This window comes from Haliaeetus albicilla, chromosome Z (assembly GCF_947461875.1).
Source record: "Haliaeetus albicilla chromosome Z, bHalAlb1.1, whole genome shotgun sequence".
Taxonomy (NCBI): Eukaryota; Metazoa; Chordata; class Aves; order Accipitriformes; family Accipitridae; genus Haliaeetus; species Haliaeetus albicilla.
In genome coordinates this window covers 338,158-354,459 of record NC_091516.1, presented here as the reverse complement: position 1 = coordinate 354,459, position 16,302 = coordinate 338,158, and the positions used below count along the sequence as shown (strand labels likewise).

At 38.5% G+C, this 16,302-nt stretch overlaps 1 protein-coding gene across 10 annotated transcripts in view; it reads left to right on the top strand.

The window, feature by feature from the left end:
• PRLR (prolactin receptor) overlaps positions 1-16,302 on the top strand; it is a 157,928-nt gene that overhangs the window by 52,196 nt on the left and 89,430 nt on the right. The window contains exon 1 of one of the 10 annotated variants that reach the window (XM_069776459.1): positions 15,271-15,703. The exons of the other annotated variants lie outside the window; for them this stretch is intronic. The gene's annotated coding sequence lies outside the window, so the exon portion shown is untranslated. Of the gene's footprint in view, positions 1-15,270; positions 15,704-16,302 lie in introns of those variants that run through there. 10 annotated transcript variants of the gene reach the window in all.

Genomic DNA, 16,302 nt, shown 5'->3' with positions numbered 1-16,302 from the left:
TGATCAAAGGCATTAAAATGAGCACTGTCAACATCAAAATATACATGGATCTGTGGGGTCAGGGTCATACCCCCATCCTCCCAAGCCATTTAAAAAATTCTGTCTATACATTTCCATATACTAGTTATCAAGCATCTGTCATTGCTATTCTGAGAAGGTATAGGTTAAATTTTTATCCTAAGGATGTTGCAAACATCAATACCTTTGAGCCACACAATAACAATGGGATTGAAATTCCAGCTGTGTGCAACTCTGGAGAATTAGCTGCTAGTATTTTTTGAATTGAATAGAATAGAATAGAATAGAATAGAATAGAATAGTTCAGTTGGAAGGGACCTACAATGATCATCTAGTCCAACTGCCTGACCACTCCAGGGCTTACCAAAATTTAAAGATTGTTGTTAAGGGCATTGTCGAAATGCCTCCTAAGCAGTGATAGGTTTGGGACATTAACTACCTTTCTAGGAAGCCTGTTCCAGTGTGTGACCACCCTCTTGGTAAAGAAATGCTTCCTCATGTCCAGTCTGAACCTCCCCTGACACAACTTTGAACTATTCCCATGCATCCTGTCACTGGATCCCAGGGAGAAGAGCTCAGGACCTCCCTCTCTGCTTCCCCTCCTCAGGAAGCTGCAGGGAGCAATGAGGTCACCCCTCAGCCTCCTTTTCTCCAGACTAGATGAACCCAAAGTCCTCAGCTGCTCCTTACAGGACATTCCTTCCAGCCCTCTCACCAGCCTTGTTGTCCTCCTCTGGACGCACTTGAGGACATTCACATCCTTCTGAAATTGTGGGGCCCAGAACTGCACACATCACTCAAGGTGAGGCCACACCAATGCTGAATACAGCAGGATAATCACCTCTTTTGACCGGCTGGTGATACCGTGTTTGATGCACCCCAGGATGGGGTTTGCCCTCTGGGCTGCCAGGGCACACTGCTGACTCTCATCGAGCCTGCTGTTGACCAGCACCCCCAGATCCCTTTCTGCAGGGCTTCTCTCCAGGCAGTCATCTCCCAGTCTATCCTTGTGCCTGGCATTACTCCATCCTAGGTGCAGAATCTGGCATTTGGACTTGATAAATTTAATTCCCTTGATGATTTCCCAATGCTCCAATCTATCTAGGTTTCTCTGTCTTTACAAAGAAATGCATCTCTGCTTCCTAATTTCTTCAGCAGCAGTTCAGTTCAACTGTCCTTCCTCTGGATGAGAATAATTTTTTATGTTTGAAAAAAATAGAAAGAATGTATTTTTATATACACTTTAAGTGTTAGAATATTGTTACAAGTAATCTTCACTTCGTTAAAATACCAACCAAGAAATGGTCATCTGTCTAAGATAAAATACACTTCTCTGCTAACAGTAACTGATGCATATGGGGGATGGGAGAAAGAAAAACAACGTATACTTACTGAATATAAAGCATATTTTTCTAACAGAAATACAATCTTCATTCAGATATTTGAGATAAAACACTCCAAACAGTATTGAAGACATTGGCCATTTTTACCATTTCCAAGTTATAGCCTGTAACGACAATGCAGATATATAACAGATCAAGTGTGGTCAATCATACTGAAGTTTTAGTTGGCATGAAACTAGGCCTAGTAAAACAGGACTGTACTACGTTGTATTGACAGTAGATAAGGAAATTACATAGTTGGAGACATTGACTAGATCTGTATCTCATTCCTTCATATTTTGAGTGACAAGTTGTACAGTGTGATTCACATCTTGTATTATACTTCTGGCATATTATTATTGTAATTAAATATTTTGTAATAAAATAAATTGATGCATCATATTTTTAAACCTTGCTCACAGATGCTACAATATTTCTATGTTTTTAATCCCAGAGTACTGTGGTACAATTGGCTACTTTTTGTAATTCTAATTAATAAGTAGACAATATTTCTTCTTTTTAAATCACTTTTAGTAGCAGATTAATTTGTTCAGTTATATTCATTAGAGAATTTCAGAAATACATGTAACTCCTCTATGTAGCAAATTGCTTTGTTTTAAAATGGCAAATTTTGTTAATTCCAACTTTCTTTTTTATTAAGTTATAGCCAAATATAGAGCTGTAGATGATGTTTGAGAGACAGAACTTGTAGAAAGAGATGCTAGAAGAACCGAATCTTTACAAATTAATGAAAGGGGAAAATCATACAAAGTACAATGAACAGAAGACTCCTAAAAAGTAGTGGGATAAGAATAGAGATTTTAGTATGAGAAAAAGAGGTAAAAAAACCATATTGCCAAAGAAGGAGATATCAGAGCACAATGATCAGGTAAGAAATGGTCAGAAGTCGGAAATTTCACCATGAGATAATATTGCTTAAGTATACTGTAGAATGAGACTTGACACCAGCAAATGTATTTAGGTGGAATAGGGGAAGTCATCACTGGAACTGGCCAGTAAAGGATAGCAAACATCAAAACTGCAAGCATCATCCTGAGCTCAAGTTAACATTGGCCATGCAGAGAAGTGGGCCTATTAACTCAAACTCAATGTCACACTAATCTCACTACACTACTTTTTGTTCATGTGTGGTCCATCCACTTTCTAGGTCAGCTGGACATGTGATGGTCAGCATCTAGTACTGTAGACATGCCCTCTGCTTGGCTATCTGACTGTATGAAAGAAACCTACTTTGCTTTAATGATACTGTTTCTCTTCTGCACTTGGGTTCTTTAACTAAAAAAGGCCATCTGCCCAAGTCGCTTACCAGCATCTTCTTTGAAATCACTTAAAACTGTTTTTCTTTACAAAAATGAGAATTTTGGCAGCTCATCTCTTTAGAGAAAGGAAAAGTACATCTCTGTAATTTCATTTCCCTGCTAAAGCTTTTCAGAAAGAAGTCTCAGTTACATACAGTTATATACCTTATCTTAGATGTTAACTCTTTTCTTTTACACCTTTAAAGTTTCATGTCTTAAAACCTAGTTTTCCTTATAGCTATTTTCTGTAATAGTTTTGTGGAAAGATACTGTACAGTTGCACGACTTAGTATAAAGCACTGGTCAAGTGTGAGATATAAATACTGTTTCCTGAATATACAGTAGTACATACAGGTTTTCCAGTGGCATGGAAATAGACATGCACAGACAAATGTATTATGGATTCCTCCAGTAACTGGCCTTAGGCAACTAGTCTAGGCAGTAGTTGCTGCTGGATCCCCTGGTATCCCAGTTGCCTCATACACTGACGTACACATTCAAACGGCTCTCTTCACTAAGCTGGTCCAAACTTATGATCTTACTGGTAGCTAACTCCAGTAGACTCCGTGGTTTCTCCATGAGCTGGTTTGAACCTTCTGGCTTCTCCAGTACTCAACTCTCATATCCCATATGGTCTCTCCAGTATCCAGCCCAGACTTATGGCCACTTGTGAGAGACTGAAAGAGTTAATGTCTCAAACACTGTGGTGGGGCAAGTTCTGCTTAAAGACAAACCCTGCACAGCAAGGAGCCAAGGTGAAAAGCCCATCAGCTCAGACACCAGCAACAGGAGGGGGAGGGCGTGCTGGAGGGTGCGCAGCTCCCCATTCTGATAAGCTGTTCTGATACAAAGATCAAACACTGGCCACATCTGCAGGGAAGGAGAAGTTACTCCACAAAGGACCCCCAAGCCCAAAGGCTCACAAACTGCTCATTAACCTGACAAGTTTGGGTGCCCGCCCGAAGGAGGGGCAAGGATGATAAAAGGACACACACTGAAGCCCCGGGTGCACAAGCCCACTGGGACTGGACCCCTCGGCTGACCGGACCAACGCTGGGCCCAGGACCAGTGAAATCTTTCTCTCTTCCTTTTTCTCTCTCTGTCTTCTTCTCTCTTTCCTCTTCCTTTTCCACAATCCCTACACCTCATCCGTTTCAAGACATAAACCGCTGACCAAGTCTGAGACTAGGAGTGGATCCAGCTGCCCCGGGCCCTTCTCTGAGGAGGAGTCTGGAAAGCAAGGGGGTCTGCTCTGAACCTCGGGACTCAACGGGAGGGATCTCCTTCTTCCCTGAATTGATGTATATGGTTACCCTGGGTTACACTGTTTACGGAAGTAGTTATGCCAATTCCTGTTGTGAGAAACCCTGCCACCTACTACCATGCCTCCCCAGTTCAGTTTGCTTCTGTCATGAATAAAGTCTTTAACTGATCATTTCGTGTCCTTTCACCTTAATTTAGCCTGAGGCAATTTCAAATTAAACAGGCTCCCTGGTCTGTCCAGTCTGGGTTGTGACACCACACCAGTACTTGAGTCCCAAACCTTTTTTTTTTTTCAGTATTCTGAACATTTTTGGTTACCTTAGTATACAGAAGAGCACAGATGCCGTGTGTCTTTATTTCTGCACCACATTTTCTAGTATTTTTTTGAATTTCAGTACTCTTTAGCCTTGTTTTTTTTCCAAGATCTAATTTTTTTCTCTGTGTTTACTCAGTAGTCAGATTGTTTCACTCAAATTCTACCCAGGGCATGTCTGTGGTTTTTTTGTTCAATGATGGCTGTATTGGTATGCAGAAGTTGTAAACTACTTAATACTGGTCGGAGCAAGAAGGTGAAAATTGAATCACTTTTAATAACCTTGTTAATAACAAGGTTTGTTATTAAGTAAACAAGGATACCTAAAAGATAAATATGTGCAAGGATAGCTTAATAAAATAGAACCCCACAATCGGGCATTTCCCATAGACATAGGTAGTACCAGCAATGTGCTACTAACATACATCAGTGTGCATGGATTCTTTGAAATTAATCCCAATGTGGTTCACAAACAAAAAGTTACACAAAAACAAGCAGATCATCTCAGACCCCACTCAATATACTGTCAAAGTATGGCAAGAGTATTATAGACAAGTGCTAGCAGTAGTAGAATGAGAGCTCCCACCAATTTTTCCTCCTTGCAGAGAGCTGAAGGACAGATAGGCTATTAGTTTGTTTTCACATTTAGGCAGAAGCATTATTTCATAACTGCAACTAAAGAAAGTTGGCAGGTTCTTAAAGGAACAATCTGAAGGGCACCCACACAAATTACTCTTGAACAAAAGAAAGAGGCAGTTCAATAAAAGACCAATTTGGCTAAATCATGAGTTCTTCACTGACTGAAGAACATGAAGAGAGTCACATAAAAGGTGGAAACTAGGTCAGACTACAAAGGCTGAATAGGAAATTAATAGCATATACATGTAGAGGTCAAATCCAACACATCAAGTTGCAGAATGATATACAACTAGTCTTTATTTTCTCTGCTTCAATGTCTAAAAAGGCAATGTTATTTCACCAAATTATTTCTATTAACATAGATCCTATTTTTAAAAGATGGCTTTTTTTTCTTGAAAATGGCATGGAATGCATAAAATAATTCTCAGCTAGTACATGTCAAAGAAAGTCAAAATGTGAGACTAACATCCTGAGGGAGAAAATTGTTCTTCTTGGGTTTTTTAAGTATTTTCCGGTTAGTATGATCTGATGTTTCACAAATAAATATTTTTATCGTAATAAACAGTATCAAACAGAATCCATGAAGAACAAAGGTTCTACATGGAACCTTCTAAATTATTCTAAATGATTGACTGAAAAACAGTATATTAAGTAGTCACTTTAGACAACCTGTGTGGGAAATGAAAAAACAATGAGCAGAATTTATGGGTGAAAATAAACCTTTGTCAAAATCTCCCATAGACATTCTACATTCCTGTTAGGAAAAAAAATATTGTATTTTCAAAAGCATATACAGAACAGAGAAGGACCAGCGAAAAATCTGTATGTCTTTGTTTGTTTTTTTAAATATCTAAAGCAAAGTACCTTCTGGTACTTCGCTTGAGAGATACTTCAATCTAGTCTATTAGCAGGAAAATGAACTCATAATAAGGATATTTTCCAAAGCATTATTTCTGTGAGGCATTTTAAATATATGACTCCAGAGAATTAATTCATATATTTAATCCACAAATGATGAATGAGGGCAGTTTTGTATAGATAAAAATGCTCTTCAATTGCATATTACACTTGTAAAGGCAGACTTACAAATTGACATAGACAGGTAAATACTTTCCTATGCCTATGAATCAGGTATACTGATATGTAGACTATCTGTCTATGTATTGCATGCAATAATTTAAGATAAACAATTGCAACTGTAATTGTCTGCACCAGGTGCCTTAAAATCAAAGTAAAAGGCCAGCTTTTTCAAGAACAATGGGAAAAACTCTTCAACATTGCTTGGAAACGTAGACCCTCTGTTACTAGATGTCTTTGACAACAGTTTAGAAAAGTATTTTTTGCAAATGACTTTAGTACACTTGATTATACCTTTGAACTGAAGAGTGGTTTAAAGGAACCTCAGAATATCAACTGTGCTCTGTGCTTAATTGTGTAAAATTGAAAATGTTACCCCATTCCACAGGTTGGATTTTTGCTTTTAAAAGCAAGAAACAGACTCAGTATTCTTCAAAAGCTTGGTTGCTCCTGTTTTCCTCACACAAGGTGATTTGGCCTATACCTTAGATCTTCCATTTCAAAAGCATTTCCTGTCTCTTGTATATTTGGGTAAGAGGAGAAGGGAGCCAATTTCATACATCAATAACTTCATTATCATCTCTCTGCTAATGAAGTGGTGTGCATACGTCAAATACTGCATATCTGTTGTAAAGGGTGCTGAGAACAGAATATGTTGTAGTCTTTCAAAATTCTGTTAAGACTATGAACATAAAGCTGTGGTTTGTAACAAAGGAGTAAAACTATCACAAAACCACATTCATATCTTTGTCTCCATTTAATTATCTGTGCATATCAGCAAACTAATAATAACAAAGGACTTTGCTAGGAAACCAGTATTTTGATTCTGTACAACTAAAGCACCTTCTGCAGCAGATAAGCTTTTCACAAGGAACCTCGCTTATCTTTGTAAGAAAGCTTCTGATTGCACAATAATGAAAGATTATGTAGAACTGGAAAAGCAACATAACCTACCATAGACCGGCATTGAAAAGTGAAACTTGAGATGCCAAATTATATTTGAAAACCAGAGTGTGTGCCTACATAATTATAGTTTGTTTTCCTCTGCCATTTTGACATACATAGGATGAAAATCTCTTCTCTTTTCTGTGCAACACACCCATTGAAATGGAGATCATGCTATTAGACTGTTAGCTTTACCATTCTGAAGTGAGAAGCTATGAAAAGAGTTTTAAAACAAGAAACATTCTCAAGAAAAGAATCGTTAAAAAAAAAATCTGATTCTGTAACAATAATCTACAGTTCTAGAAACCTGAAGTTTCTGCATAATGATAAGATGCTGTTTTGAACTATTACCATAGAAATTCCATAAAGTTTGTGTGTATATTCTATCAGGTATTGAGCACCTATAACTTCTTCAGCTCATCTGCGTTGGTCTTATATGCTGCTGTTTACTGTTCCTGAGCACCTGGGAATTATTTTTCTAGCTCCTTATACCCATTGAATGAAATTCTGTTAACTGGATTCTTGCCTAAACTAGGACACTAGCTCCTGAAGCTCATCTAAATGCTGGCAGGGAGTGTGGCCATCTACTCTCCATCATCCTAACGTGCAGGTGCTTATCTTCTGCACCAGAAGTTCCCTTGGCAGGTAGTTGTGCATACCCAAACATGTTTAGGACCATTTGTTCTACAGAGATGACTTTTTCTTCCATTAGGAACATCTAGTATTTATAGCTCAGGTAGCATCGGTAGACATTGTTGTGTTCTTGCCCTTATTGCCAGTGCTAGTTTTACTTTCTGACCATCTAGTAGTGGTCAAATGTAAATACTTCCATCAGTGAACTGGATGATGACTCTTCAGCATTAGCACATTTACAAAAGGTAGTAAATTAGGGGTGAGGTCAGGCTGAGAGGACAAGTGGCAGAGTTTCAACCCAGAGGATACTTAATAAACTCAAGGAGTGCACCAAAAGAAGGCTTTCTTCTTAGAGAAGACTTCTGCATCTAAGATGGAATAACCTCATGGATCAGTACAGGCTGGGAATGAGCTGGCAGGGTAGCAGTCCTGTTGAAAAGGTCCTGGGATTTATAATAGATGCCAGGTTGAACATGAGCCAACCGTGCACTCTTACTGTGAAACAGGCAACCATACATTGGGCTATTTGAGGGGGAGGATAACTGCATCTGTACTGCTGTGTTCCCCAGTACAGGAGAAATGTCAGCAAACTGGAGCAGAGGGTTCCTTAGGATGGTTAGTGGATTGGAGCATATGATGCACAGGGAGATCCTGAGGGAAGAGGGTTTGTTTAGCCTGAAGAAGAAAAGGCTAATGGGGGATCTAGTTATATTCTTCAACTACCTAAAAGGCCTGACTCTTCTAAAAAGTGTATAGTGGGAGAAGGCTGTGGTCAGAAGTTGCAACAAGGGAGATTTGGATTGGACATAAGGAAAAAATACTGAGAGAGAGTGGTTAAACACTGGATTGGTTTAGCTAAAGGGGCTGTTATCTGCATCTCTGCAGTTCTCAAAGGCACCTCTCTCCATTGACTCATGAGAAACTAGGGACTTATCCTCTATCATTCCTCTTCTAAGGTCAGAAGGTTGATTTTAGATTTTATTTATTAGAGAAGCAGTACCTCAAATGGATGCTTAAATTGAGCAGAGCATGTTTGGCATTGGGGGAGTACAGCAATAATTTGACTGAAGAAATTGCTTTTGCTGCCTTTACACTTTATTTTCTATGCACTACATTTTCTGTAATTTTGTGGTGGTAGTTCCTTACTCTTTTCTAGGAATAATTCTGCGAGAAACAGCACAAGCAGACAAAATTAACATTATTTTTTCTATTTGCTTCTAACTGAGAGTGATTCATAAATAATCTTACAAGGCTTTGTATTTTTAATTATTTTGCCCAGAATTTTTAAAGTATTTATGGAGTTTTTTTCAAATATGTAGTTCTATTGAAAAAAATATTTATTGTTATGCATAAAGAGCAAGGCATGTACATTCAATAAAAATTATTATTTTAGATTAAAGAAAACAATAAAATATAAAAACGAGCTGCTGTCCCTGCAGATAGGCAATCTTACTGGGATATTAAAGCTTAAGTACCAAGAAAACAAACATACTTCATACCCAAGTTCTACTTGTCAGAGTGCTTTGAGTGTACATTATATTGTTTATTTGCCATGTGGTTTATTTTCTATTTTGCTTTCCATGGAAGTTTTTCTGACTAGTGTGTTGTGTCCCATGAATGGCTTGAGCAAATTATGTGAAGCTATTGTTTTCCCCGTCTCTAGAATCTGTCTCTTCAGGTCATACAATTGTAAAGTTCCATGTGTTAATTCCTTCTTTTCAGTGTGTGGTTTGTAAGAAATTGTCACAGCCGTTACCATTGCTAATTTTTTACCATGTGGCTGTCTTTGTCTCTTTGCAGAATTTAGTTCTTTGTATTAATATGCAGAAAAAAAAGCTCAAAATCAAAGTAAGGATACCCCACTAATAAAACATTCTTCCAGTTTTGAACTACTACAATAGAACAGCATCAGTTAAAAACATGAATTAGGCATTGTAACTATTTGTTCCTTGTTAACAAACTATCACATACAAAACTTGATTGACTCTTAGGAAGAAAAGTTAGTAATTACCACTGAGAAAGACAATTATCATCATTATGGACAAGTTGGTTTTTCTTGAAATTATGCCCATCACTGATAGTTCACAAAGAAGGGGGAAAAAAGGAAAATAAAAATGGAGAAAAGGATAGCTAAGTAAAAATTTAGTAATTATGTCAGTATTAAACTGATCAGCTAGAATGCTTTTAGTATGCTGATGGTCCTTGTGTGATTTCTTCTAACTAAAAAGTATGATTCTGGTCAAGAGGTGAATCAGTCCCCCCAGATAATCCTGAATAACAATTAAAGTATTTTTTTTGAAAATAATTAAGTGGAAAATTGGACAGCCTTGATAGGAGGGAACTATTTCCAAATTTCCTATTTGGGATCCCATATGACTCTTAATGATGATGTAACATGATTTTGAATAGCAATATATTTTTTTGGAAGTGAGCATTATTTTCTATTTCATAAAGGATTTAATACACCTATTGGAAATAATTCTTAAGGGAGGGTTTTCTTCTAATACATCTCATAATATGATGTATTATATCGTATTGTATTATATTATATAGATGATATGACTTGGAAAACTCTCAATTTAAAAAGGCAGATTTTTCAACTTTATTGGATAGCACAGCTGTCAGGCCCAGAAGTTAGAGCAGACACCTGAGATTGTTCTGGAGCAAGGAACACAAATACATTCAGGCACACTTCAGAAAAGATCTTTGAGTAGCCATTATACTGCAGTCAGGGTTGAACTTAAACATCACTCAGGAGGCACTGCTCATGGGCATTGGGCTTGCACTGATGGCCATCAGCAGAACAGCATGGAGAAGTACATTAGGCCAAGTTCATAATTGAACAGATTACAGAATCAGATGGAATCTCATCATCATTACATAGTTCTGCCTTCTACATATTACATACTTTATTGATTTCACATACATCTCCTCATCTACTTCAACAATTTCTGATTGATTTAGGGAGCAAACAACTCAAGACACAGTTCTAACACTTCTGCATATGAAGAGGCTAAAAAGTAAGAACATAAGGAGGGCAATACTTAAAATACACTTTTACAGCTACTGCTCCTTAGACAATCGTGGAAGTTAGAAATTAAGCATTATTTCTGTTTTCTGTCTTTTCAAAAGCTGTATCTATCTGCCCTAAAATAATGGATGGCACCATTTCTTAGAATATTTTAAGAGACTGAATCAATTTAAGATAGATTATAAATAACTAGGAGACAAGTCCTTTGAAAACCTGATTTTTATTACCACCTCTTCCTCTATTCGTCTTTTCAGACAACATGAAATTCTGTTGGATGTACTGTGCTAATTAGATGTAGAGTTTTGTGGAAATGTATTCTGGTTTAGAAATGTAGGCAGGCTTTTTGTAACAGTAAAAATATCCAATAAGAAACTACTTATTGTGTGACAGTGTAACTTCAGTTATAGATCAAAGAGATTAAAACCGTTAAACTCTGAAAGGGTTGGCTGGTCTGTCACTTATTACCAGTACAGAGAGACCATATTACTGTGTAAATGCTACTTTGTGTTCATGGCATCATTGTTTATCAGTTAGATCTAATGTTTTTAACCCAGTTTTGTATTTGTGCATCTCACATCAACCAAGCTGTTGTGATACAGGAATGTTGTTGTTTATAATTTAAGCAAAAAAATCTCAGTCAGTATGAATATCATCTTTATTTCATGAATGTTCCCATGAGAAGAAAACATATTTCTAGACAATAGATAGAGTTTACTGTTTTTCTCTGCATGATTAAATTGAAGGGACAGAGTTTGTGACACAGAAATATAAAAAATAATGAATTGAAATACAGATAGTGGATGTGGTCCCCATTCCTTCCACCATGTTCCAATACTGGTTTAATAGTAAGCATAATTAAACTATGTGCCAACTGCGAGAGAATGAGATACTCAGTGAAGGCATCCAGGAAAGCTATGGGTTTGTTACAAGTCCACACTTAAAAGAGATAGGAACATTTCACAGATTTCTTCAGCAGGTAGTCAATTGATCAAACATGGCTCAATGAAGTAGGAAACTGCCACATTGTACAATAATCCCATCCAAGAAAAAAGAATTATTTTATCTGTATCAACAGATAAACTCAGCTGACTGTCCCAGCCTTTTACAGCTGAATATGAATTCACAGGGGTTTATAGGGCAAGTGATACGAGGCTGAATTAGATAATGTTACATTTAATGTTCATTCTGTATTAAAAAATATATCAAAGGATTTTGTATGTATATTGGACATCATGAGACAAGGATGATTCCTGAAGAACAGCTCTCAGTGATGACAGGCATATTCCTTATAGTTATGTAAATACCAAAAATGTGCTTATAATTTCAAAATAAAAATAAGCATATGGAAACAACTTCTGTAAAACTAGAATATCTGGTTAATTAATTTGTTCCTTAATTCTTTCAGGCTTTATAGGATTTTCAGTTTTCTTCAGCACGGTTAGAGCTAGTTAGGTCTTCGCATCGTACCTCACTTAGTAGGAACCCAGTTTTCTCTATTATACCAACACAGATAATGAGTTGCACTGGCTGCAGGCATGAGCAAGTGTGGTAGACGGAATACTTCATCACTGGTTAAAGGACAACTTTCACACAAGATAAGAAGTGACCTCACTTCTGGCAGAAGTCCCACCTGCCACAGGCTTACCCCAGAAAAGTGTCAGGTCCCTCACGACCAGGCAGTCGTCCCTTCCTTTGCTCACGTCAGCTGCCACTTCCCACCGTCAGTCACACCGACGGGATCTCCGCACTCCCCGTGACTGCCTGGCTCCTGGAGCCGTGCCTGCTTGCCAGTGTGGTGGTCCATGCACACAGAGGCCACACGGACTGAGATTCCATGGTGTGACCATCCGCTACGTGTTAGTACAAAGATCGTCAGCATGTCTGAGGGTAAAAAAGACTGGGGATTTCTGTGGCAAATGGCAATCTCGCATATCCCAAGAACAGGAGTGCAAGAATAGGGTCCCCTAAGTGCAGACCGCCGTGGAGGTCTGGGCAATGGTTACAACGGCACAAGGCCCTGGCTATTAAAGTGATCGTGGTTTTGTTTGAGAGGTGCAAAGGATCTGTGGAAAAGACTCACAAATGTAATGGCTGGAAATGTGGTATGTGTTAAGAACAGATTTTGAAAATAAACCAGCTTCAGTGCTTTTTGTCCAGGACCAAAAATCCAGAAAGAGGGAAGGGCTGTATTTTTGATGACATGGAGTGTATGCAGAATGTCCTGGAGTTGCTGGCCTTGGGGTACTTCTGGGTAAATGAGAAGGCACGGCTTCAGCTGCCAGCCCATCACAGGCCATTCTCAGATAGCATGGGCTACGGCTCTGTCAAAATGGTAGCCACCATGGGCTAAGGACATCCTGGTCCTAGGGCTCCTTGCTGTACTTCTGGGGTGAACCTGCTGTGTGACGAGGAAACGGGCAGGACGTTTGCAGCACATGGGTGACGTGAGAGTGAGTGAGTGGCCATGGCACCAGCTGTGTCTTCTCTTGTATGACAAATGTCCTGTAAGGACATTTTGTCTGTCTCTAAAGAGACATCAAAGGGTTGTGGCTGCTGCTTCTTCAGAGGAGATCACGGTAAGGAAAGTAGGCAGCAGAAGAAAATATCATTCTCTCTGTAGTTCTATGCATTCTTATTCCTATTTTATTTCTTACATTCTTTCCTCTACATTTAAAAAACAGAGGCTTGCCCTGTTTGCTTTCCTCCATTTTTAGGTTGTTTGGGGGCCGGGGGGGGCGGGGGGAGGGCGAAGGCGAGCGGAGCAGGAAGGGTAGGGACAAACAGCCACAACCCCTATACAAACTATTACTGTCCAAGGAAGGCTGGAGATTTTTGGTAGATAACAGCTATGGGAAAGGGGGGGAAGGGAAAGACAGGTTGTAGTCTTCTCATATGCCCTTTCTATCTCACTGCCTGACGTGCTCCTTTTAGGATTTTTCTCACCTGTAAAACCCTTTCCTGAAACCTTACTGCTTCCTTTGACTGGTTCCTCCAACTTGTATCTTCTTTCCTGCCTTTCTCCTGATGCTACATGCTTCCTGTTCTGACACTATTTTGCTCTTTTTGACAGCAGTGAAATTCTGTTCTGCCTAAATATCAGAAGTCTGATGGAGCTCCAATGTAGAATAACTTCACTGAGGTTGATGAGGTTTTACCAATAAAAATGTCATTATGTTGAAAATAAAGTTAGGCCCTTGCTCTCTTAATTTACTAAACCTTCCTTTCCATAAATAATCTGTTGATGTTAAGGACTGCTGTTTGGAATTTAATAGCTTATTGTAACAGATTCCAAGCCTACAAACTTTTCTAAAGAAATCAGTCTTCAGAAATGAAAATATTATGCTTCTAGAACAGCCAAAGAGGAATCTTTCTCTGCTGACTATGGGGGCAGCTTAAGATCCTGACCTAAACCAGATTTCTAAAGTGGATACACCAGTTACGTGACATGGGATTAGTCAAGTTGATAATCCCTTTCAGAGACTGGCCAAGCTCTATTCTACAAGTAGCTATGCTTTTTTTTTACCCTATTGAAAGTCTGCTCCAATTTTCCATACTCTGATGGTTATTATACTTTGAGTTTACTGCCTGATTATATTTGTGTTCTGTTTCTACCTGTTGGTTTTACTCCGGCATTGTTCCTTAGCCTAAATAGCTACTGGACTTTTCCAGTGCTTCCTCTCTTTTGTATTTATAGATGTAAATTACATTTATAGGGACATGCAAGTACCTGTTCCATTTTCTGCCTCAATCTTTACTTTGCGACATTAAACCAGCCCAGTTCTCTCAGTCACTTTTTAACAGATAGGCTTTAGAGCCTTTACCTCATCTTGGTGACCTTTCTTTTCTCCTGTCCTAATTTGAAAGAACTTTTCTTGAATGTGGGTGACCTGTGTTCTGGGCGTATGAGATCTTACTACTACCTTAAAATATTCTCCTTAATCCAATGCTCCTAAGATAACAGTTGTCTTTTCTTGGCAGTATTCCACCAGAGGCTGTGTGATTGCAGAGACTTGCCTGACTGGCTTGAATACTGCTAGTAGTGTAGCCACAGGCACACAGTGCTCGTTAAAAGCTGAAAAAACTAACTCAAAATCCTGGGGAAATAATTAAGAACTATCTCACACTGCACTGCCAGCTGCCACAGTTACCAAGGTTGCATTATGTCAGCTAGCTATAAACTGGATAGAACAGGTATAAATGTATAAAGTTATCCTTGTTACCAGATCTCAGTGATAGTTATTAACTCTCATCCCTCATCTTTCACTAAATCATTAGTGATTTAGTTTTTGTTCTCTTTTTCCTGTCAATCAGATTCCAGGGGTATAAAGCCTATTTTTCTTAGGGGAAAATGTACATGCAGATCTTAACATCATACGCTCCTCTTACAGAAATTAAGATGGCGATGGTGTGGACAGTACTTCTTGATTCACCTTCATTTTGAAAATCTCTTCCCTGGGCAGGATCTTATCTCTCTCTTCCCCCCTCCCCGTTTTGATCTCCCCGTGTTTAGCAGAGGCAAGCAGATGCAGAAATAAAACAATCAGCCTCAGCCTGCTACATCTTTTCTGGCTAGTGAAGTACCTGCTAGGTTCTACCTTCTGTTCCTTTCTCATTTCTGAGGTGATAGCATCTTTTTAAGCACACATTTCCTATTTACCAGGAGCAGTTTCATCCCTTTCAACACAAAGAGTCACTGGTGGAATTTACTCAGAGCTGGCTGAACGCTGTGAGCATGTGATCAATTTTAGGGCATAGTTTTATGATACAATCAACGGAGTCTTTACTGCCAGCTATGCATTCCGTTCCCCTATTGCCAGCATTTGTTTGACCTCAGAGCGAGCCTGTTCAGAAATTTACAAGAAGAAGAAAAAAAAGAATGGTCTTCCACCAGTTTAGCTCCCTAAACTATCTTAACATGGAGTCAGATGGATAACACAGCACACACGATGGGTGGAACAGAGCAACACAGGTGGAGGTGCAGAGTGAAACTGTTCCTCTCAGCAGCAGCTGGCAGTTAGTGTAGCCCAAACCATCCTGAAGAAACACACCTGAAGTTTTACAATCTCTGTGGATAGATCACAAGGTATGTTTGAAAATGTTTGTCTGTCTTGCCAAGAAACTGTTCATAGGATTCATATGATTCATATGATTCATATGATTGCTTGAAATAGCCTGCAGAATGTCTGTTTGGCCAAAAAATGCAAACAGTTCTGACCGTGGCTGGAGAGACTTGACTCTAATAACAACTAACATCCACACCACAGAAATCCTGCTTCATTATGAAAAAGAATGTTCTTGCTCAATCTTCTTGCTTAAAAGAATTTTCACTATACATGCATGCATTTTATTTTCTATTCAGTTCACTGGCATGGATACAGAGAAGATAAAAATGTGATTCAGTGAAAGCATTAATAAAAATATGTAAAATTATTTTCAGTTGAGTAGAGGTGGACAGCTAGAGAATAAATGACTATGTCAGTAAAATTCAAAACCCTATCACATAATCTGAAACTCTTTTCAAACCACAGGAAAAAGCTAACAAAATTACAAGAAAAGATCTTTTTTTCTTCTGTTTAGTCAGCTTTTTGATGTAAAACTAACACTTTTCATCCTGTTATAAAAATAATTTTTCTTTTTTTGCTATTCTAGAATATAAAACATGGACTACTGGTGCACAAAGAG